This window comes from Neofelis nebulosa, chromosome 4 (genome assembly GCF_028018385.1).
Source record: "Neofelis nebulosa isolate mNeoNeb1 chromosome 4, mNeoNeb1.pri, whole genome shotgun sequence".
NCBI classification, from domain to species: Eukaryota; Metazoa; Chordata; class Mammalia; order Carnivora; family Felidae; genus Neofelis; species Neofelis nebulosa.
The window spans coordinates 19,298,934-19,323,113 of NC_080785.1; the positions used below are offsets into that span (position 1 = coordinate 19,298,934).

The following is a 24,180-nucleotide window of genomic DNA, read 5'->3' on the forward strand; positions in this document are numbered from 1 at the left end:
CCTCCACTTGCACTAGCTTGCTATCTCTCAATAAATAACTAAACTAAAAAAAAAAAAGAAAGAAAAAGAAATAGAAGCAAAATATCCTGACTTGGTGTCTTAGTAGTGGTAAAATTTAATTGTGATTCTTTGTTTTTAGCTCAAGACTGAAATTGAGGTTTTCTTTCTGAACAAGAGCCACCTTCAACCACTATTATTTAATGCTCAATGAACTTCAGAAAGTTTTTGCTAATTTTTAGATGTGATGTGGTATTAAGGATTCTTATCTTTTAGAGATATCTACTGATATATTTATAGATGAGAGGGCATGATGTTGGGATTTGCTTCAAAATAATCAGGGGCAGGAGTGGAAAGCAAGGGGGTACAGATGAAATAATATTGGTCATAAAATGGTGAAGGCTGAGTAAACTGTACATTACAGTCAATATACTATTCTCTCTAATTTTGTATATGTTTGAAATTTTCCATAGTAAGAAGTTACAAAAAAATAATGTCTGTTATCACAACTGACAAGGAAGCTACATGATAGATAAGTTGGCCTATAAAGCTGTCTTAAGAATCAAGAGGTAACCAGGGCTGCCTGGGTGGCTCAGTCGGTTAAGCATCCGACTCTTGATTTCGGCTCAGGTCATGACCTCACGGTTCATGAGTTTGAGCCCCTGGCTCTGCACTGACAGCACAGAGCCTGCTTGGGATTCTCTCTGTGCCCCTCCCCTGTTCTGTCTCTCTCTCTCTCTCTCTCTCTCTCTCTCTCTCTCTCTCTGTCTCTTTCAAAATAAATAAATAAACTTCAAAAAAGAATCACGAGGTAACCAGAGCATTCATCAAAGTGTTCAAAGGACCGGACAGCAGTCGGTCCTTCAGGCCCTGGATGTCTGGGGAACCACTGCCAGCTTCAGCCCTAGAATTAATGGGCCCTGGGGAGAATCCGAAGGTCAGCAAGAATGAGTCAAGCATATGATTTGGTTGAGCTCTCAGTTGGAAGAAATGTAGAATCCACTCGGTAAGGAATGGAAAAAATGTCTAGAAATCGTCTGCCCATTGGGGAGTGGAGAAGGGAAACCCTCTGGCTCAGCCAAAGACTCAGCTGATAGTATGCACTCAGAGGATAGTATGCACAAAAGATAGATAACCCAGTGGGTAGATATGCAGGGTTTCCAGACTTCCTTGGACAAGCATGGAAAAGTTGAGTGAGTTAACTTTGAAAAACTTTTACAAACGCAGAAAGGAGGGAAAAGTGATGGAGTTCAGTGGTTCAGAAACTTGCCTGAGATCAAAGGAAGTCAAACTGCCTGAAGCAAGGGCTGTTCTTTCATGAGCCACACATTCCTTTAAGAATTTAAATTTTTTTAATGAGAGAAACAAGTGTGCACAAAATAAATTTTTGCATTTGATTTCAGGGGCTTCCCCAAAGCCTGGGATCCATGAACCCCAGATTAAGAATCCCTCGATGAGGGGCGCCTGGGTGGCGCAGTCGGTTAAGCGTCCGACTTCAGCCAGGTCACGATCTCGCGGTCCGTGAGTTCGAGCCCCGCGTCAGGCTCTGGGCTGATGGCTCGGAGCCTGGAGCCTGTTTCCGATTCTGTGTCTCCCTCTCTCTCTCTGCCCCTCCCCCGTTCATGCTCTGTCTCTCTCTGTCCCAAAAATAAATTAAAAACGTTGAAAAAAAATTTAAAAAAAAACAAAAAAAAAGAATCCCTCGATGAAAATCTTATAGAAAGTTCACAGTGGAGAGTAAGTGGCAGGGAAGGCAAGAGGGGAATTGCGGAATATGGTGTGTCCACTTCAGGCAAGGAGTAGCAACATCCAGGATGTTTTCCTGCCCTAGGAAGATACACGTGAAGCTGGAAAGTACCAGGTATGTGGACATCATCTGCCTAGTAGAGATGCATAGGGGAAGTCACTGGAAGGTTGGAAATAGCTGCTTGGGGGCGCCTGGGTGGTTCAATCGGTTAAGTGTTTGACTCTTGATCTCCACTAAGGTCACGATCTCACATTTAGTGAGTTTGAGCCCCACGTGGGGCTCTGCACTGACAATGTGGAGCCTGCTTGGAGTTCTGTCTCTCCCTTTCTCTTTGCCTCTCCCCTGCTTTCACTCTCTCTCTCAAAATAAATAAAATAAACTTAAAAAAGAAAGAAAAAGAAAATAGCTGCTTGGCTTGAGAAAACCAAATATTTGAAACTCTGTCATATTTAAAATATAGGCCAACCAGTTCACGGTTGTAATCTCCAGTCCATCCTCTATAATCACCATTAATGATGTGTCAAACTTCAAATCCATTCAAATAACCTTTTATAAACCATGTGTCAGGAAGTGTGGAAGAGGAAAAATATTATTGAAACATGGACTCTAACACAGGAGAACTCATTTCCAAATGGAGAATGTAAATGGCCCTTGAAAAAACCTGGCCCTGGATTCTTTGACCTTCAACTTGAACCTCTCTCTTCAGGACATTTTCAGGTACACAAAACCATAGCCATGCCTTTGGAATCAATCCTCACTTGATATTCCTTCACGGTCAAGATTTCAAACTCTGAAATTCTCTTAGACTACAAGTCCTTATTCTTCTGTCATTATCACACCGATTAATTTTTTCCCCTTTATTCTCAGCGTGAACCCCAGACCCGTTGGATATTCATATCCATATAGTCAGCTCTCTTGGTCTTCACTTGCCTCTTTCCTAGCCTCAATGCCACAGGCATGTAAAGCGACCAAGGACCACTAGGTGGCAGCAGAGTCTTAACTCTCCCCCAGCTTGGGCCCCAAGATAATTGTTATTAATCACTGGAGCCTCAAGTTTGAAGGGGCAAGGAAGGAATGGAATTAAACAAATGGTAGAGAACACAGAGAGATACGTTGGCTGGGGACAAGAAGATCTTGAGCCTCCACATAAACGTAAACCAGAGAAGTGGCTGAACCTAAGCAACGGGGGAGGGGGGTAGCGGGACACTCCCAGGTTCATTGACTGTAACCATTTCGTTCCTATTCATGTGGGCAGTCTCCCTCAGCTTTGAAACACTCACTGCCTAACTTCTCTGAAGCACTTTCTATTTCAGGGTTAGTGACTCAATACCAGTAAGCCTCCTGGAATCTTTTGCTCTTAACTGCCTTGCTGATCCCCACTGCTAAGTAGCCAACTCTCTTGCCTCTCTCCTTCTGGGTAGCCAGGTTCTCCTACAGAAAGTTAAAACGATCTACACATTACTCAACTCTGCATCCATAATTTGTAACCTCAGTGGTGACCTCAAGGCTGTTCACCTTTCTTTTTGTCCTTAGTTAACTCCTTGGGGCATCGCTCATAGACACAATTCTAATCCTGCTCCACTCCCTGAAGTCCCTTTCCACATTTCAGCTCCCCAGTCTCACATCCGCCTTTATCTAAGGACTGGGACCATCCATCCAGTCCTTCCCTGCAACCCCTGTCCACTGCAGACTGAGCACAGGACCTACAGAGTCCTCCGTGGGACCTTCCTAAAATTTGTGGGGGAAGACGTCAGGAATGCCACCCTCTTCAATACAAAGTAATAAAGCAATACCCTGCATCTCATCTCAGAACCAATTTGCTTCTCTGAAAGATACTTTATGCTCTGCATCAGCTCGGGCTGCTATAATAAAACACTGCAGCCTGGGAGGCTTCAACAATTAACATTTATTTCTCACAATTCTGGAGCCTGGGAGGTTCAAGATGGAGGCACCAGCCAATTCGGTTGCTGGTGAGCACCTGCCACCTTCTCATTACATCTTTTCAAGGTCTTTCCTTGGCAGGCATGTATACAGAAAGAGAAAGAGATCTCTCTCTCTTCTTGTTAGGCCCCTTATCCCATCAGGAGGCCCTCACCCTGTCAACTAACCTAAACCCCACCTCCAAATGCCATCATGTTGGGGGTTAGGGTCTCAGCATATGAATTTTGGGGGTGCACAAGTGTTTACTCCAGTCCAGTTACAAATGTTGGTGACTGGAGTGCTTCCTGACTTACAGGAAGAAGCCCTGGGCGGCAGCTTTTATAAACCTCATCTGCAAAGACAGTGATTTCAAACTATTCCCTAAGAAGTAACAAACTTACGTAAAATATATTCTATTCTGGCAGATTGCCACTGAGCTTGTCCTATCCAATGATTTCTGATTCATTTGTTCACTCATTCAGTTAATAAATACTTACTGACTTGAGCCGAGACTCCTAACCACGACATGCTGCCATATACACAAATGTGCTGATGCAGCACTTTTGTGGCAGATAAAGAATATTTTAAAAGAAGAATCATTCATCCAGAATTTGTCAGACTCTCCCTCCAGCACTGTGGAAAGAGAGTCCGCTCTCTGGCCAGCAGGCATATGCCAGTGTGCTCAGCTGTGAGTTCAGACAAAGAGTAAGTGCCTCGGGCTTAACTTTTTTTATTATAATCACTGCTGATATTCAAGTAGTGCTCAAAGGCTTTTTATCTAATGGAAAGATAATGTGTGGCCAGCAGATACACGCATGTTCTAGTCTGCTTGACGGGCACATCTCTGAGAACAGTGATGTAAATGAGAATTCCATCATCTTCATCAGTTTCTTATGAAATAGATTATTATGGATCATCAATCCCCCCCGCCCCCACCGATCACTCCTGAGTGAACAAACAAGAAAGAATTTTGAAATCTACAATGCTGTAGATGTGATCTTGGCCTCAGAATGAGCTCACTAATTTGCGGGCTGGAATCCTCTAAAGTCCAGCCTGATCCTCCTTCTCTTAAAGCTACCACTATCAACCTAAAGGCACGTCCATTTTAATCTGTATTCATTGAATTAATGAATTAGTATATTAATTAATGCCATGAGCTTTAATATTAACAAATTAATTTATTGGATAATAAATTTGTTAACAAATTAAATTATTCAAGATGCACTTAATTCATTTAAACTGTATCAATTGATTGGCGGTATTTACCACAAACAATTGGGTATAACATAGGGATATAACAGCTACATCAAATATTCAGAAGATTTTCGAATAGGGTAAAACCTGTCCTGTGTGGTCAAAGCATGTACAGAATGAAGATCAACAGGTAGAAGATGTGGGAAAGCCCGTTTTAGCTTAGCATCACAAAGACCCCTCTAAACAACAAGATTTCTCTAACTATTCATTGGGAAAAGTGAATTGTTGGTCACCTGAGGGGGTTGGGGATTTGCCAGCCTGTGGTGTTGAAGACCTGGAAGACCTCCAGCGCCTCTAAGATCCCACCAGCTCTGAGAGTCTGTGATCTCCTAAATCAGCCCGGTCATTTCTGCTGCAACCCCGAGTGCGCAACTGTACGGAAACCGAGGCCCCCTTTTGCTGCCAGCTCTCACTCAGCTCCTACAAGGAAGCAGGATGTGGCTCTAGGGACACACACCTGCATCTTTATCCGAGCTTGTAGCGATGAGAGTGCTGCCTCTCATCTCGTAGATTCGTAATGCACGATGTTGCAAGGCTGATCATTATGAGGAAGCAAGTGTTTAAAATCCTGGTCCGGCTTCTTGGCTTCTAGCTTACAGGTGGAGCTGAATTGAGTTACAAGCCATTAGAACACAATTACAGCAGGATTTTCCACTTTAGAATATTACCCGTTTGGCTTAGAAATAAATCAAGCGATGCTGAAAGATAGAAGCTGCAGTCTTAAAGTGCTGGAATCAAAGAAGAAACGAGTAGAGAGATTTATTTTCCCGAAATCATTTTTTCCCCCTTCTGAAAGCCCAGGCAAAAATTAAGGAAATTTATTCAGGAGTTCTAGGGCCTTAGAACTAAATTCATATTGTTGCCAGGAAGTGGAGAGTGTGGGGTCCAGGAAGAGCCTTTTCTGGAGCGACTAATCTGAGGCAGGCAGCAGAGAGGGAACTTCACTTTGGTGGATATGGAGATAATACTTTAGCAAGAGTTGTCGGTTCCAATTCACCACTTTACGAACCTATTTCTATTTCGGGACTTTTAAGAAAATACTTGGTGGGGCACCTGGGTGGCTCAGTCAGTTGAGCGTCCGACTTCGGCTCGGGTCATGATCTCGTGGTCTGTGAGTTCAAGCCCCATGTTGGGCTCTGTGCTGACAGCTCAGAGCCTGGAGCCTGTTTCGAATTCTGTGTCTCCCTCTCTCTCTGACCTTCCCCCATTCATGCTCTGTCTGTCTCTGTCTCAAAATAAATAAACGTTAAAAAAAATTTAAAAAAAAAAAAAGAAAATACTTGGTATTTGATTTATACTGGAGTATGTATGGGTCACGTATATGTTGCTTTATTACAGTAACTAACAGCAGGAAAAGAGGTTGTCACTAGAAAGCATGGGTGTTTTGGATCTTCAGAAGCCTACCCGCTCTGAGACTCCACAGCCCTTGCCTTGGTGGGAGAAAGAGTGACAATCCTAGGGCTTATGCCGACGAAGGCCAAAGCCCTAAATCTAAAGACAGAGTGAGGAAGATGTATATGCAGAGTCATGGTGCTGGGGAAGTCAGCCAACAGCTTAACAAAAGATAAGATTGTATTTGGATACGGGTCGTGCAAAGTGCAGAAACCAACAGAGCTCTAAAAAAAAAAAAAAGCCAGTGTTCTTTTTCTTTTTCTTTCTTCTTTCTTTTTTCTTTCTTTCTTTCTTTCTTTCTTTCTTTCTTTCTTTCTTTCTTTCTTTCTTTCTTCTTTCTTTCTTTCTTTCTTCTTTCTTTCTTTCTTTCTTTCTTTCTTCTTTCTTTCTTTCTTTCTTTCTTTCTTTCTTTCTTTCTTTCTTTCTTTCTTCTTTCTTTCTTCTTTCTTTCTTTCTTTCTTTCTTTCTTTCTTTCTTTCTTTCTTTCTTTCTTTCTTTCTTTCTTCTTTCTTTCTTTTTTTACTGAACCAAAGAGTAGTCCCTATGTATTTATTAAATGCTGAATTCTAGGAGAAATGTGTAAAAATAATCCATCAATATTAATTATTTTAAACATAACTAGCGTAAACCCTGCTTATTGCTTTATAAAGGAAGGCCATTCTTTCTGTAACCACAAGGAGTGGTCTGGGACCCTGACAAAACTCTTGTACTTCTGTATACAGTTGACCCCTAGACAGTTGTGCAGGGGTTAGGGGCATCGACCCCCCACCCTCTGCCCCGAGCAGCTGAAAATCCACATACAGCTTTTGACTTTTCAAAAATTTAACTACTGTTGATGGGAAGCCTTACTGATAACATAATCAGTCAATTAACGCATATTTCACGTTATGTGTATTATATAGCGTATTCTAACAAAGCAAGCCAGAGGAAAGAAAATGTTCTTAGGAAAACCATAAGGAAGAGAAAATACATTTACAAGGCCGTACTGTAAAAAACCCATGTGTAAGTGGACCCACACTGTCCAAACCTGGCTTGGTCAGGAGTCAATTGTATTATAAAAAATGTGAATTACTTTCCCAACACACTGGAGAAACAAATACTCTATTTTTCTGTCCCTCTGAGCTTCAGCTTTTCCATTGTGATACATCATTAGTCTGACAACTACTCAGACCAGTTTTCTAACTCACTCTGATTCAATTCCACTTTCTTCCAGTTAGCAAATTCTCCATTTTTACAAACTGACATCCTAAAGGGAACAGATCCTTTTCTTTGGTTTTCATTTAATTTCTTGTATACTCAAAACAAGGGGCACCTGGGTGGCTCAGTTGGTTGGGCGTCTTGATTTCAGCTCAGGTCTTGATCTCAGACTTTGTGGGTTTGAGCCCCGCATCAGGCTCCGTGCTGATAGCTCAGAGAGCTGCTTTAGATTCTGTGTCTCCCTCTCTCTCTCCGCACCCCCCCACTTGTGCTCTCTCTCTCTCTCTCTTTCTCAAAGATAAGTAAACATTTAAAAAAAATTAAAAAGAAAAAAGAATTTATTTTAAAATCATTTATTTTAAATTCTGTTGGGAATCTAGCCTGTTTTTCTTGTTTTCTTGACTAAGTAATGATTTCCTTTTTTTTTTCTTTTGAAATGATTTAAATAATAACTGCAGAAATAGTAGGAAGAGCTTTTCTTTCTGAGTGATTTGCTGACATGATGCTCCATCATCCTTGAATACTTTAGTGTGCAATTCTTACATACAAGGGCTTCCCGTGTAATTACATTGCAACCCTCAACACGAGAACATTAACTGTAATTCATTGATGGCATTTAATTTTAGATCCCATCCAAGGTATAGCAGTTGTCCCAATAACGTCTTTATAGCAAAAGAATCCAGTTCAGAATCACATATCACATTTGTTTCTTGTGTATTTTTGTGTTTCTTGATCTCAATCAGTTCCCCCAATTTTTTTCTGACTTTCAGGACTTTGACTATTTTGAAGATTACAGACCACTAATTTTGTCAAATGTGTCTTATGATGGGATTGTTTGATGTTTTTCAAGTTTGTATTTAAATTATACTTTGGCAGGAATATCACAGATGTGATGCTTAGTTCTTCTCATTGCATCCTATTGGTATACAATTTCGATTTGTCATATTACTGGTAATATTAAATTGAGCCCTTGATTAAGGTGGGCTAATAGGCAGAAACTTAGGATGGCTCTATGACTTTGGCTGGTGGTGTTACTCTTATGATCATGATATGGCAAAAGGGAGATTATCTAGTGGACACAATCATATCAGTACTTTAAAAGTAGAGTTTTCACTGGCTGTTAACAGAGGCAGAGGTCAGAGAGATTTGAAGTGTCACAGGGATTCAACTCTAGGAAGGTCTACCTCAAGGAGATGAAGAAGACCCAAGGCAAAGACCCAAGATCAGCCTGTAGGTTCAGGGGGCTTTTCCTGGACCCTAGCTGACAGCCAACAAGGAAATAGGGACCTCGGTCTTACAGCTTCCAGAAAGAGAGTCCTGCCCCTCCCCCTGCTCGTGCTCTGTCTGTCTCTCTCTCAAAAATAAGTAAACATTAAAAAATTAACAAAGAAAAAAAGTAAATGGAGTCCTGTCAACCTGAACCAGCTTAGAGGGTAGATTCCTCCCCAGAGGACTCCAGGTAAGAGTCTAGCCTGGCTGACAGCTTGATTTCAATCTTGGTGGACTCAGAGCAGAGAACCCCATTGAAGCCACCCACACTACTGACTTACAGAACTGTGAGATCATAAGTGGGTGTGTTTCGAGCTTTCAAGTATATGTTAATATACTTCTTATGAGGCCCTTCTTATGAGGCCCTATTCATAAAGCTTCTACCTTCATGATTTAATTACCTCCCAAAGGTCCCACCTCCTAATACCATCACATTGGGGGGTTAGAATTTCAACATATGAATTTGGGGAGACACATTCAGTACATAATAGCAATTAATAAGCATTTTGTAAAGAGGTACTTTAAGACTAGACAAATATCTTATCCCTTATCAAATGTTTACCCACTTATTAGTTTAAGTATCAATTGATGTTTCTTGGATGGGTTAATTATTAATATGGTGGCTAAAATCATGGTCCTCTGATTCCATTATTTCTCCTGCATATTAGTTGACAGTATACGGTGAGGGAGAGTCTTCTGTCCTTATTTATTCATTTCAGAGTGGTTCCATGAATTCCTCTTTTATTCAATGGGTCATAATCCATTAGTGTCATTATTAATTTTATGCTCTAATTGAGCTGGTCTCTGTGCCTTTAGGCAGAAGCCCATCATTCACTGAGTACTCCCTCACTTCCCGGTGGAAAAATCTGTTCCCTGATTCAATCCTGGAGTCATCTAGCTTTCCAAGTAACCTAGTTTCTTTTAATGGAGAATAGTACATACATATCTATAGCTATATGGATCTTTACATCTCTACTTCTATGCTACCCCATCCATATAGAAACTCATGAGTTTGCACCAACCCTAATCCAATTCCACAGAGTTTATTCTAGTTTTGTGTCTTTCTGTAGTTGTAACTGCTTAAAACAAGAAATCTGAGTCCATGGCTGACTACACAATTTGCAGAACTAAATGGAGAATGAAAATGCAGAGCCCTTATCCCCTGGGAGGAAAAAAATGCTATTAAAGGTACTAAAATATAAAGCTTTTAATTTTTGCTCATAGTCTCTCTCCACCATAGTGTTTTTTAATTTGCTATTTAATGTCATTTTAAGTAAAGAAAATTTTAAGTTGAAAATTATTAGCATGAATTTTACTATTTATCTTTATATTCTGCAATATAGTTTCAAATGCAAATAGGAGAGCAATTAACTCATATGCAAAATCATCAACGTTACAGCTATATTTTGGAGCTCATACACATGTATATATGTCATTCTTACCACAATAGTAGAAAGATTGCATAAAACTAACTCAATTGTTTTTATTTCATTTCTGGATATGCATGCATTTTCCCACATTTGGTTCTACATTTGGCTTACAGATGATTGAGGATGTACTGAAAAGAAAAGGAACGATGGTTTGCCCTATATTTCCTTTCTTCTCTGTCATTTTCAGTGCAACGGATTGTCTAATAAGCAGAAGTAACACAAGTAAGGATTCACATGATTAGGTCAGGCCCACCCCAGCGATCTCCTTGTCATAAGGTCAGCTGATTTGGGACCTTAGTTACATCTGTAAAATCCCCTTTACCATACAATATCACATCAATGTTTGGGTACTATCTTATCATATGCATAAGCTCCACACTCCAGGGAAGGAGATTATACAAGAGTGAGGGTCATTGAAGGCTGTCTTAATTCTGCCTTCTACATCTACCTTAAGATAGATAATGGCTAGTGACCCCAAGGAAATTGTTAAGTTCATTTGTGATCACGTTAAGTGTGTTATCTTGGCCCCTGCTGGGCCTGGATCTGAAGAGGAAAATACCCGTAGGCCAGGTGGATAAAGATCCGGAAACTTCTTCAGTCATGTCAGGCAATTTGGGCTCTTCTGCAGAGGCAACAGGTGTCTGTTTTCCTAAGGCGCAATTCTCATATCAGACAACAGAGACTGGCAAATGCAAAGGCATGGTGCGAGGGAGGCTGCCAACATTTGCAAACACAGCTGAAAATGCTTCGCCTTGGATAAGGTAATACAGGCAGAAAACGGAGAGAATGGATACGTACAGAAGCAAACAGGCTGTTGGGAAAAAAATGGGCCTAAATATGATTCGGATGACGTTCAGATGCTCTTTTAGCTATTTGGGTAACAAACTAATGCTAAAGGGAAGTCCTGTTCAAGAAAGTCCATAAATACATTCTCACAAGTATTGGGCCTTCAACTATGGTCATGGTAACTGACGCTGAGTTGACAGTGTACTGAGTTGAATAGTGTCCTTCAAAAGTCTGTGTCCACCCAGGGCCTCAGAATGTGGCCTTATCTGACCATGAGGTCTTTGCAGATATAATAAGTTAAGATGAGGTAATACTGGAGTACATTGGGCCATAAATCCAATGACTAGTGTCTTTATAAGAAGGTTATAGAAGCAGAGGCTGACATTGGAATCCTGTCCCCCTTCCAATAAGCAAAGGAGCCTCAAGCATTGCTAGCAACTACCAGAAGCCAGAAAAGGTAGGGAAGGATTCTCCCCTAGAGCTGTCAAAAGGAGTATGGCCTTGATTTTGGACTTACAGGACTGTGAGAGAATAAGTTTATGCTGTTTTAAGGCACCAACTTTGTGGTAATTTGTTACAGCCACCCTGGGAAAATTAGAACAGGCACCAAGGAATAAATCAAAACTGGAAAAATCAGAATATTTCTGTTCATAGGAAGATAGCAAGGGTTATGAATTCCACTTATCGATCAACATGAGACAGCCACTATCTTTCCTTAATTTCCAGGATTCGTCCAAGGTTGAGGCAGTGGAATACAGTTTTTCCAATTATGACAGCTTAAGACCCCTGGAAGGCTGACAAATAGGCTGTGATTGGCCCTGCTGCTTTCCTGAGCTGCTAGCATCACTTGACTCATGGAGAATAGGACCACGGCCATTCTCCTCCACTCACTGCCTCCCTGGCCTGGCCTTCTGAAGGTGTGCCCTGGTAGAAAAGATCCTGGGACTATGGCTTATCACCAAGCCCTGTTCAAATCGCATTTAGGAAGGAATTGCTAATAAAAGGAATTCACTTGTTTCTGGTATGGAATCAAACAAACAGAACAGAAGGAGGAGAATATGAATTGTTTTTCAATGATTATTTTAGCCCTTACAATTATACCCAAGTGAGGACAGGAGTAAAAAATTGATCATGAGTTAACTGACATTCTCCATGTATCACCCCTGACTCCAAAATGGTCAATTCAATTCCAGTTTAAGAATGTCATATAGTCCCTGAAGTTTATAATTAGTTGTAGGGGTGCCTGGGTGGCTCAGTTGGGTGAGCAACCAACTCTTGATCTTGGCTTTGGTCATGATCTTGCGGTCATGGGATAGAGCCGTGTGTCAGGCTCTGCACTAAGCATGGAGCCTGCTTACGATTCTCTCTCTCTCCCTCTGCCCCTGTCCCCCACTTATGCACCTTACTCTCTCTCTCTCTCAAATAAGAAATATATATAATTAGTTGTTGAGTCACTTGTAGAATCATTTCAGATTATGTGGGTAGGTGCCAGGAAGTGTAAGAATGAAGAGGCTTGGTTCCAGTTTTCTCATGTGGAAAATAACAATAAGCACACCTTGCATCCGCCTACCCACCCACCTACCCATCCATTCGTCCATTTATTCAAAATATAGGATTGAGGAACAGAGAATACAGCAACAAACAGAACAGACCAGAAGTCCTGCTCTCATAGAGCTTACATTCTTTTGGGTAGAAACAGAGCAAGCAAGCCAACAAACTATAAATTATATATATATCATATGGTGGAAAAGAAAACAAAGAAAGGAAAGAGATTACCACAGGAGATGGATTAATTTTAAATAGGGCGGTGAAGGAAGTCCTCACTGAGGCCTGAGAAGATGGTTAGTGAGCAAAGACCAGAAGAATATCAGGCAGAGAAACACTCCCATATATGAGGGTGGCACATCCCAGGCAACGAGAATAGCAATGGCAAAGGTCCTGGGGCACAAACACAGTGGTAACCCCAAACTACTTGTCTTCTGTTATATTTTAATGATGGTCAAGTTCTTCTTCTTGGTCCCCACCAATACTCCCCAACTTATCCAAGGGCTGACCTTTTTGAAACAATGAAAGTGGGGGCGCCTGGGTGGCTCAGGTGGTTAAGCGTCCGACTTCAGCTCAGGTCACGATCTCGCGGTCCCTGAGTTCGAGCCCTGCGTCGGGCTCTGGGCTGATGGCTCAGAGCCTGGAGCCTGCTTCCGATTCTGTGTCTCCCTCTCTCTCTTCCCCTCCCCCATTCATGCTCTGTCTCTCTCTGTCTCAAAAATAAATAAACATTAAAAAAAAATTTTTTTTAAAGAAACAATGAAAGTGCCTGTAGGCAGCACTGTCAAGTTGAAGGGTTAAGCCCTTCCCTGAAATTTCTGGGAAAACATTTACCCTACTGACAACAAATGAGGAGCAACAAGCTGGGTAGAATTTAAAAGTAAAATGTAATCAAATTCCACTGTGTAGTACATTCCGAATATTTGTTTTCTAAAGTTGAAAGGCCAATTGAATGAAAATAATTTCAAGTAACAGTGTAGGTGTATGAAATATTTAATTGAGTTGGATCCTTATTTGTTATTTTTTAAAAGGCTTAATACTTCTCTGTAAAAATGAATTTCCCATTGTAAAAAACTTGAAAATTATGTGAAATAACAAGAACAAAATTCGCTTGTGACTGCATAGGAAAAAAAAAACTATTTACATTTCTATCTTTCTAGATAGATTTCCCTTTTATTTTAAACTTTGTTGATTTGATAGTGAAAATAGCTTGTTTTAATTTGCATTTTTGGGTACTAGCGTGAACAACTTTTCACATGGTTTACTGGCCAGGTTTCATGTATCAACTTTGCTTTCTCTTAAATTTTTCTTACCGATCTGAAAAAGCTTTTTAATCATAAGAAAACCATGAATCCATTTCCTGTCACATTCATGGTAAATGGTTTTTCCAAGATTCTTTACTGCCCATTATTTTTGCATAGTTTTTATGTCCAAATTTCGCATTTTTATAGTCATGCATACTCAATATTAAAGCCAAAAAATATTTATTTCCAACAATGGTCGCTAAAAGAGTCTTTTCAAATTTTACTGAAAATTATGGTACTGCTTTTGCTCTATATTGGTACTGCTTTTGCTCTATAATGTACAGTGAAATCCCACAATAATGCAATAGGTAGGGTCCAAAAATTTAATTACATAAAATGCAATTACTGTAGGTTTAATGATTGACTAAAGCAGGCCTGGGCAGTTGGGCATTATGGCATCTGGCTGAGCAATTCCAATCCTTCCAGGTCCCAGCCGTAGTTTGACATCTGCTGGTGGGCATTTGCTAGATCTCACTTACATACTGAGGGGTCAAATCAAGTCCCAAGACTTCTTGGGACCTGCAGGACAGCAGCAGTGACTCCTGGATCTCCAGGTTAGCTAGTACCCTGTTTTCCAGACCAATCCAGGACAATGGGTGGAAGAGACGTACTAGGGACACGAGGGCCCACAACTTTCCATGATAAGCTCCTTTCTTTTCCACATCCTGCCTTGGATCCCTTCCTCCCCAGCTACTCCCCTTCTCTCTCTCCATAAGATAAAGCAAGTTTCCTACACACTCATGGAGTAGAAAGCATTCACTTAACACACCCCTGTAATGTATACCTTAGACTCTCTATGACAGTGGATGCAGATTCAGTTGATGCCTAGAGTGGCTTTATTCCCAGCAATTCAAAAACAGTGAACAAATTTTAGGATGGATTCATTGTATCTGTTAGAACTGTGATATTAGGGACCCCAAGGTTGGCAAAGTTCTCGTTCCTTGAGATGCAAATGTATAAAATAAAATCAGCAATAAATAAGAGGTTGTTTTTTGTAGAATACAGCCTTTCTCTCTATTAGCTTATTTATTTACCTCTGGTTTGTTAAATTTAAGTGAAACAAAAATGTCATGTAATTTATTAATAGAAATATTTTTATATTATAATCTAAGCTTTTTAATCAAGGAAATCATAATCACATGAAGGAAAAAAAAATTATAACATTTTGAAAGCACACACACACACACACAAAACACTCCCATAGATTATTTATGGATGTGTAGATAAATAGTAAAAATATAAAAATATGGATGGGAAGTGTATCAGTCAGGGTCCAGCTGGGAGAACAGAATGCACTCTAAGATTGTTGAACATTGCATATTTAATTCAAAGACTTGGTTACCCAGGTGATGGAAGAGCTGGGATATAAGAAGGGAGAAGAGCCAGTGAGGTGACTCAGGGGTTAACAGCAGCAGGAAAGAACTATGGTCCTAGATGGAGCACCTAGGAGGAAGTGATACTTCTAATCCCAGAAGCCATGTTCCCTGATGAGAGAGAGAAATTCAAGTGGAGGCTGTCTGGCAAGAGCTGGGACCACACAGGAAATGTAACTGCTTTTGGAGATGCCACTCAAGGCTGAGAGAGAGGGAGAAACACCTGGCTTCTCTCTTCCTCCTGCCCTCCGATCGCCTGACTGTACCTCCCATTGACCAAACCCAGCGGAAGTGGCTGGGAATCCTGGGAAATGTAGTCCGTGGACTCCCCTTCTCCCTCCCATTGAGAATAGAGGAGGGTAATGGCTGGGAGCAAGCAGGCAAGTGAGTGGCAGAAAAGGGGGCAGGTGCCCCACCAACCTGTGGATGGGCAAGACCTTCTTCCTGGAAAGGGAGTCCAGAGAATGGGGAGGGGAGGGTACAGAGTGGTCCTCAACTGTATTGGTAACCACTTATTTCATTGATAATTTTTTTTAAAGTTTGAAGCCAATATGGCAAAAAGTCAGCATCTGTTAAATGTATAAAGTAGGTGGCCAGATGCTCATTATATTAGTCTCTTGCATTTCTGCATAATTGGAATACTTCAAAGAAGAAATTATTGTAGAAAAAAAGGAAATGTTCTAGGTTAATGGAATAAGGAACATTCTCCTTGTTTAGACTCACCTCCCTTTCCAACCCCACTCCTGATGATTCGCCATGGCTCTTCTTCAAAGGAGGGTGGCAAGTGGGTGGGTCTTACAGGCTCTGCCAATCACCAGGGTTGACTCTTGGGCATGAGGTCATGTTAAAGGCAGAGTAGGAGGATGAGGAAGGAAAAGAAGAAGGAAAGGCAAAGAGGGAAGGTTCCAGAAGCTTGGGAGGGAGAGGATGACCAATCACGGTGAGCTCTCCCAGTCTTTTTGTCTTTGACACTTGGTTCAGCAACTCACAACATGGATGCCCTTGAGCAAGTCCCTTGGCCTCTCCATCCTTGCATTTGCTTTTCTGTAAAAGTGTGGTGGTTGCAAGATTCAATGAGAACAAATACAAAAAGCACTTTGAGTAGTGCTGGTGCATAGCAATCTCTCCATCCATTTTGGTTATTATTATCATTCTTTATTCTTTTTATCTTTGGATCCTCAGTGTTAACAGAGTTCCCCTGTGATGATCGTCAGATCAAATGAGTGGGGGTAGCAAAAGAGGACACCCTGTAATTTGCTTATCTAATTCAGGTCTCCCTGTGATAATTTGCTCCTGGTTGAGCATACCAATCTCGATACAACACCGCCTAGATCCTGGCCTATGAGGCCAGTGTCCGTATGATTTCAGACAAGTTTGGCAAAAGTCAGACTCTGGCAGAAAGAGTTACACTTCAATAAAATGAAGAGAGAGAACCTGTGGGGTCATATTATCAGGAGATTCAGCTTTCTTATTCTGATTCTGGATTCTGGAAGGGGTAATCCTCCAAATGAGACAACCTGCAGAGAAAACGAGGCCAAAGGAGAGTATGTGAGCATTAACTAGTTGAGAAGGCATTCTCCTGTGGTGTGCCCTATGGTTTTGTGCTCCCTCAGACCCCTCCCCACAAGATGCTGTAAGGACACAAGAAGGGGCTCTGCCTTGACCTTCCATCCAACTGCCCCAAATGGTGTGCTAGGAAGGAGGGCAGGAAGCAGGGATCAGGGCACCAGAGTAAACCCTAATGGGTAGCTAATAATAAGCTTGGTGCCCAGCATGGAGCTGAGTGCCCTCCCAGTATCACCCCCACTTATTCTCACAACCGTGTGAGTAGAGAACAAGAGAACGGTTTGGGGGATGCTGTGAGCATTCGGTGAGTTAATAATACATGCAAAGAGCTTAGGATGCCTACCCCTTTCTGAGCGAACACTCAGTAGATGTTAGCTGCACTTAGTACAATCATCCCAAATTTGTGGATAAAGAAACCAACTTGGGAAGCAGGAAATCTACCCAAGGTGACACGGCTAAGAAATAAATGGTGGAGCTGGGATGTGGACTCTCACTCGTGAGCCCACCCCTCTATTGCCTCCATCGGAAATGGTGCTGGTAGGAGGAGAGGTAGTTTCATCCTGGGGCAGGTCACAGTTGACATTTGACATTCCTTGTCATTCTAAGTAGCTGCTGCTTTGCTGCCCTCTAACAAAAACGAGCAGTTGTAAGATGGGGAAAGGCAGCTCTATGATACCCGGGGTGGGCAGGGTGGATATGGAACATCATGCCATGCAAACTGATGCTTGAGACACTGAAATGCTCTTGAAAAACTGAGTTGTTGTTTTGGCTTTAAAAACCATAGAAGTGGGGCGCCTGGGTGGCGCAGTCGGTTAAGCGTCCGACTTCAGCCAGGTCACGATCTCGCGGTCTGTGAGTTCGAGCCCCGCGTCAGGCTCTGGGCTGATGGCTCGGAGCCTGGAGCCTGTTTCCGATTCTGTGTCTCCCTCTCTCTGCACCTCCCCCGTTCATGCTCTGTCTCTCTCTGTCCCAAAAATAAATAAAAAACGTTGAAAAAAAAACAAAAACCATAGAAGAGATTCAGATTGTCATTAAACTGGGCACCTGGCAATATCAAATGTCACAAGCCATCTTCCCAAGGACAAATATCTTTGATATCTTTAATGGGATCTAATAATCAGAAAGCATTGGTGAAAGATTAATAGATCATTTAGAAGGATCACCTAGCAAGAGTAAAAAATTCATCTTGGATGCTTATAAGAGATTTAAGGTGAAGTTACTCCCACTTCCTTTAATAAGCATTCAATTAAGAATGAAACCTATGGTTGACAAAGTAAATTGGAGGAAGGCATTGTTTAACCTCTCTATTCTATGGAAACTTGCTTTCCAGGAAACTCATTTACCCCAACACATGGCTTCAAATACCACCATGTGACAGTGATGCGCTTGGAGTGACAGTACTGGATCTGTTTCTCCTATACGAGGTAAGGATGACACCCAACCTGCCATTGCTAGGGAAGGTGGCCTGCATTTTGAGCTGCACAGAGGGAGCCCCCCACGTAAAAAAAGACTCCCAAGCAGAGGTCAAACCCTTCCCACTGCTGGACTGCCTAAACCAGACCCTGAGACCTGTCTCGCCCCTCCCCAAAGACTGAGTACACAGCATTGAACTTGCCCCAAATGTTTGAGAAGGAAAAGGGCAGGACTCTTACCCTTCCCTAAACAGTTTACCTGGCCAGTCACTGGTTTATATTTCAGTCCAGGTTTGTTCAAGAGCCTTTGAATCTGGAAGTGGTTGAAGTTGGAAATGCCAATGGCTTTCACCAGCCCCTGGTCCACCAGCTCCTCCATGGCCTATCACAGAAAGGAACACCTTTGGATCAGTCCTAGAGAGACTGCAGGGGCCCTGGCTTGTCTTCGTCTTCTCCGGGGCAGGAGAAGCTGGTAAAGGAGCCATCATGGCAACGTTAGCTGAAGTATGAAAAGGAAATTTCAGTCCAGTTGTCCAGCTCATGTGTGCCATAAAGCTCATTGGTTTCAGCCCTACTGCCCTTTACCAGCCCCAGTGAAACAAGGAGGAAAAGGTAAAGCTTGGATATACTTGCTCCCCTCCTCTTGCCTACATCTGGGTGACACGAGTTGGCCCTGGAAGAGGCTGCAGCATGTGGGGAAGCACCTCTTGTCTGCATCCGGAGTCACCCTCTCCCACGCTGACATCAGTTTGGCTGGCAGTAATATCAGGGCCACTGGAGAGGGTCGTGCAGGTCGTGCCCTGGCAGGGGCACTGGGCCAAGTGATTGAATGGGGCCCCAATCTGGCCACTTACCACTTACCACTTAGCCACTTACCAAGACATGTTCCCAGGTACAGAAACTACATTGAACTTGAGGGAAGGTATCTTCCCATGATTCTTAGCCTGTGAAGGATACTTTTCCGAAATTGCCCAAAGATACCCTATATGTTAACAGCAGTCCAGATTCAACATGTATTTATTATGCATTTATTACGCATCCAGAACCTGTCCAGGAGTTGTTGGGCTATAAAAGTATACCGTGTACCTCTCTCTGCCAAGACTCTCACAGTCCAATTAAAGTGCTAGGGTTCCCCTCTGGGGATCCATCAGTCTGCCAGATGCTGAGGCTGCCTCCAGTCGCTTGACAGCGTAGCACTGGGAATCAGGGAGGTCAGAGAAGGAAGGGCCGTAGAGTCAGGGCGGACTCCGGGTGGAGTTTAAACTGGGACTTGAAAAATGACTTGTAGGAAAGAGAGAAAGAACAAGAGCAGGGGTGGAGGGAAGAAAGCAGGAGCTTTGTGGCAGGGACAAACTTGAGGTGCTCAAGGGACACTTCATGTGGTGGTTCTTACATCTGACAGCCATTTGGAATCCCCTGAGGACTTTACAATATACCCATCTTAGGATCCACTCCCAGAGTTTCTTACCAAATTGATCTGGGATGTAGCCTCAGCACTGGAATTTCTTCAAACTCCCCCAGTGATTTCAAGGTACAGCCAAGGCTGAGGGCCACTAGGGTAGATGATGTAGGTCTTCAAACTGGGCAAAGGAGTTTAGAATTGATGAGATCACAAGGTCCACGACATGCCTGAGTTGAGCAATGAGATACTATAAAAGTTTCTGTGTGTCATAGATCAGGTGTAAGGGGGTATAGGACCCACGTGGACTCCTTTATACTTTTTTCTCCCATGTGGTTCAGGGTGGTCAGTTAGGTTTCTATTGAACTGGTCTTGGATCCACATAAAAATCTATCGCTTACGTGTTCAGTGCTGTTTCATCATGGACCCACCGACTTTGATCATCAAAATCTTTTCATGCCCCCGAATCTTTTAGTTAGTGGTTATTCTGAAATCCATTCCAAGGGCATGGCACTGTGAAACTGGGGTACTTCTTGCAGAGAACAATGACATAATTGCCACATTGAATATCGTCATAAGAACTAGGGCAAAAAGTCTCACAGAACCAACCTTAGAGGTGTGCTGGTCTCCACATTTCACAAAGAATAATTCCTAAGGGTAGAAGACGTCGTATTTTACCTGGGTAATATATATCACAGAGCCCTCTTATCAGATTTAATGCAAAGTCTGAGTCTGCTGAAGTTTTAGGCTTTGTTGTAGGTCTTGCCACGGTTTTCATTCCCGGGAATAAAACATTCATTGAGTTGAGTCCATGCACATAAACCACTATGTTGCTCAATAAATCATCAAACCTGAAACATTTCCCTAATGGAAGGTTGTTTGTGGTAGCAGAAGAAATATGTTGACTTTTTTTTTTTTACAGTTAAGCACCAGAATTTGAGTTTCTTTTTATGTTTTGATGGCTATGATTTTGTCACTAGCAAAGAGAAATTAATATCTCATCTCCAAGATTCAGGCTTAATAAATTTATTTCAGGAAATACATCAAACAAGTATTTAAGACTAGGTAGTTGGATAATGACTTGTGTGGTCATTAAGGCAAATAAGAATATGTAAGTCCGAAAAAAAAAAAACGGCATGTTTCAACTTGTAGTTTGAACCCTCTTTCTAGTATGTGGGCTCGCCCAGCTGATGGCTTGTATAGCAGTGATGTTTTTTCACATTGACTGTGGGTTTGTATTTAATTACATAATCAAAATAGCAGAAGGCATGACAAATTGATGGCTTCATGAGAGTATTTATTTGATTTTACTTCGATGGATAGCGTCTTGCTCGTGAGATATATTTTCAGTAATTTATTATTTAGTATGGTTCTTAATGACATAAATCATTGTTCTTTTACTATTGCGAATTTAGGCTTGTAGCACCTAGCTGCAAATGACATATCCTGTCGAGCAAATTCAGTGGTGATACTGAAGATCTTTATCACAGCTGGTAGATATGCTTTATATACAACCTAGAGAGCTTTCATAACAGTCTCAAAAACCCACCCATAGAAATCCAGACCATTTCCTCCATCCTTTCTATTCCTAGCCAGCAAATTTAATGACTTACTTGCCAAAGATAATTCCCTTCAAATACATTTACAAGATTGCTAACCTTGCCGTTATGAAATGATCACTTTTCTGCTTCATCACGCTTTCCTTATCAAATCAATTTTTCTCTCTAAATGTTCTTACTATTAGCTGCTAAAGTTCAAAGTAGCAAGAAAGCCCGTGCTTCCGGATAAATACTTTTGAACAAACCACCCACAGAAAAGTTACATTTAATTAAATCATGCCAATTCTAAGCTCCTCAGAAAGGTGAGTCCTAATCCGGTTTTAAGCAGTAAAACACAATATAAACTTATAAGGACGTGTGCCCCCACACCACAAGCCGATAAAATGACGCAGTTAACTCTTGGTGGTGTTGTCACCAGTCATTTGCAGTTTGTTCATTCCCTCTGTTCTGTTAGCATTTGAGAAAGAAACAATGTTTTCAGGGGGAAAAAATGCCAGAAAAGGCCTTTCACTCCTTAATTCGATTTTGAATAAGAATTACATGGAACAGATGATTACTTGATCTCAGAAACCAAGCGCTTGTGCCCCCTGATGTGCAAACGTGTGTATTCACTGTGTGCCAAACACCATGTGCAGGGCTTCGAACGGTTGGACTTTGGAGACAGATAGACCTGGGTCTGATTCCAGCTTTGCCACACTTTTGCAACGTTGTCTGAAAAAGTCACCCACCTCTCTAGGTCTCAATTTCCTCTTTTATAAATGGGGATGATAATAGTACCTGCCCCATTAAGTTAGATAATTAAACAAGCTCCGTGATTAAAGTTCCTGGCACTCAACAGATGTTGGTTATCTTAATCTTTAAATTACCAGAGCTTAAAAGATATATTTTTATAAAGTTGTTTTTGTTTTTGTTTTTGTTTTAAGAGGCAGAAACTGAGGCTTAGAGGAATCAGGTAACATAACTCCAGGTTACTCAGCCAAGGCATGCAACCCCAGGGCAAACCCTCTCTTGCAGATCCTTCCCCCTGGTTTCAGAACAGCATGTATATCCTCTATATTGAGGTACATTATATTCCTATCTCCTTTGATGATCCAGTCCTTAGCCTTTGAAAATATACATATTGTCAGATGAACCCAAAAGCCAGAGGTGATCAGGAAGAAGTTGAAAAAGCTAGATTAGAGGATAATGATGATGGAATTAAACAGCATCAAGTACATAGGCTCCTTCACACCAGTGTAGACCCTTGTGGATAGCTACAGGCAAGTTTTCACTCCCAGCACACGTAGAACAAGATGGAGCCTACCTCCCAGGCATCCAAGAATGTTACTTTACTGTTGAGGACTTTGTTTTTACCATCTGTGGGGAGAAGGATCTTCCCAGGCTGTAACTGCAGCACAAAAAGCTTAGTGCAATGCGCACCTGAACACTCAGCTCTGTTAAATGCGGTTCAAGATCCTAACCTGCGTTCAACATCCACATCTGTGTGCCATTTTTTTCCCTCAGAAATGCTCCAGAGTCCAAAAATCAGAACGTGTAGTTTGTACAAACTCTGAACTTTGCGATTTGAAATGAAACCTCTAAACCAGTCTACTGGGGTAAGTAAGTTTTTATATTTTAGAAACTGCTGGATTGATTTAAAATCTGTCATTAATGCATCCCCAAAGCCACCATTATCATCAGGGACATTAACTTCATATAACCAGACCCCATATACACTTGGAGGCAACCTTCAGTTTCAAAATCACCAGACAAGGGTTAACTTCCAAAGGAGTGGCTTCCTGGGGGAAGATATTGGCCAACTTGTATTCTAGCAGCCTCAAGAAGCCAGCCGTTAGGGATGGCACACTGTCATCACCCTAGCTGGACATGAGGTGAGACAGCCAGGAACTCGTGTTCCTCTCACCTCTCCAAAGCAGGCTGGAGGGGAGCCCCAGACAATGCATTCTTCTGTTTCTTCAATGAGGGCTGGCTGTCTTCCAGCACGGCCATGCTTGGGCATTTCTCCAAGATGGCACCCAAAGGTGTGCTTTGATTAGCCAGAGGGTTGAACCCTGCAATTGCAGTATGTAAGAGCTCCCCTGGGAGGGGAACCCTTGGCACAGAAGGAGGACAAAGATGATGTGGCAATTGCTTGCTGGGGCTGCCAGAAATCATGATTCTCTTGTACGTAACTGTAAGAAGACCTAGGCGCTTGGTCATCTCAGCAGCTACACGTGGACTCAGCCTCCTTTCTGGGCCAGTGCCTTTCTGTTTCATTGTCTCCTCCTGAAAACCTGCAGTTCAGGTCATGAAGAGCAAGACCCCATGCTGCAGCCCACCCCAGCCCCCAGCCCTGCAGAGCTGCTGTTTTCTAGTACCCCGCTCTAGTACCCTGCTCGGGAACTGGAGATTGGGACAGAGAGTAGCTTTAACCTGTAATCCTTGTGGCCAGTGAATAAGATAGGTCCTGACAGTCCTGTTTCAGATCCCTAAGGGTATTCTGACGGGCTTCCTTCACTAAGGGTCTCCCAAAGAAGGTGGACCATAGCTGCGAGGAACCAAGAGTTAGACATCAGTACTGGGTAAAGGAAGTGCCGCATCATACTCATTCTTCCTGCTTTTTGACTTACGCCCTTATCTAACAGGGGACAGGCCATTTATAGCAGAGTTGGTTCAGATACATGATCCAGGGATGTAAGATCACCAGGGGGTCAACAAGTCAATGGCCTTTCTTTTTTTTTTTTTAAGTTTTTATTTAAATTCCAGCTAGTTAACATGCAGCGTAATACTAGTTTCGGGTGTACAATATAGTGACCCAACACTTCCATACATCACTCAGTGCTCATCACAAGTGCACTCCTTCATCCCCATTATCAATTACCCATGCCCACACAAAACCCTTCTGACAACCATCAGAAAAATCGTTAGAGAGCACAGGAAAGATTATATAAGAAAATAAAATCCATCCATATTTCCACATTTCGAGATGATTATTATCAACGCTTGAGGGATTATTATTGTCAACGTCTGGGGATACCCAGTTGAGTTGGG

General features: G+C 42.1%; 1 long non-coding RNA gene across 4 annotated transcripts in view; it reads left to right on the plus strand.

Moving 5' to 3' along the window:
- Nucleotides 1–24,180, plus strand: part of LOC131508964 (uncharacterized) — a 75,604-nt gene that overhangs the window by 40,066 nt on the left and 11,358 nt on the right. For 3 of the 4 annotated variants that reach the window (XR_009260235.1, XR_009260236.1, XR_009260233.1), the window contains exons 3-4: nucleotides 18,111–18,204; nucleotides 22,654–22,745. This is a non-coding gene — a long non-coding RNA (uncharacterized LOC131508964). Of the gene's footprint in view, nucleotides 1–9,846; nucleotides 9,965–18,110; nucleotides 18,205–22,653; nucleotides 22,746–24,180 lie in introns of all 4 variants that reach the window. The other variant, XR_009260234.1, reaches the window with a different exon arrangement.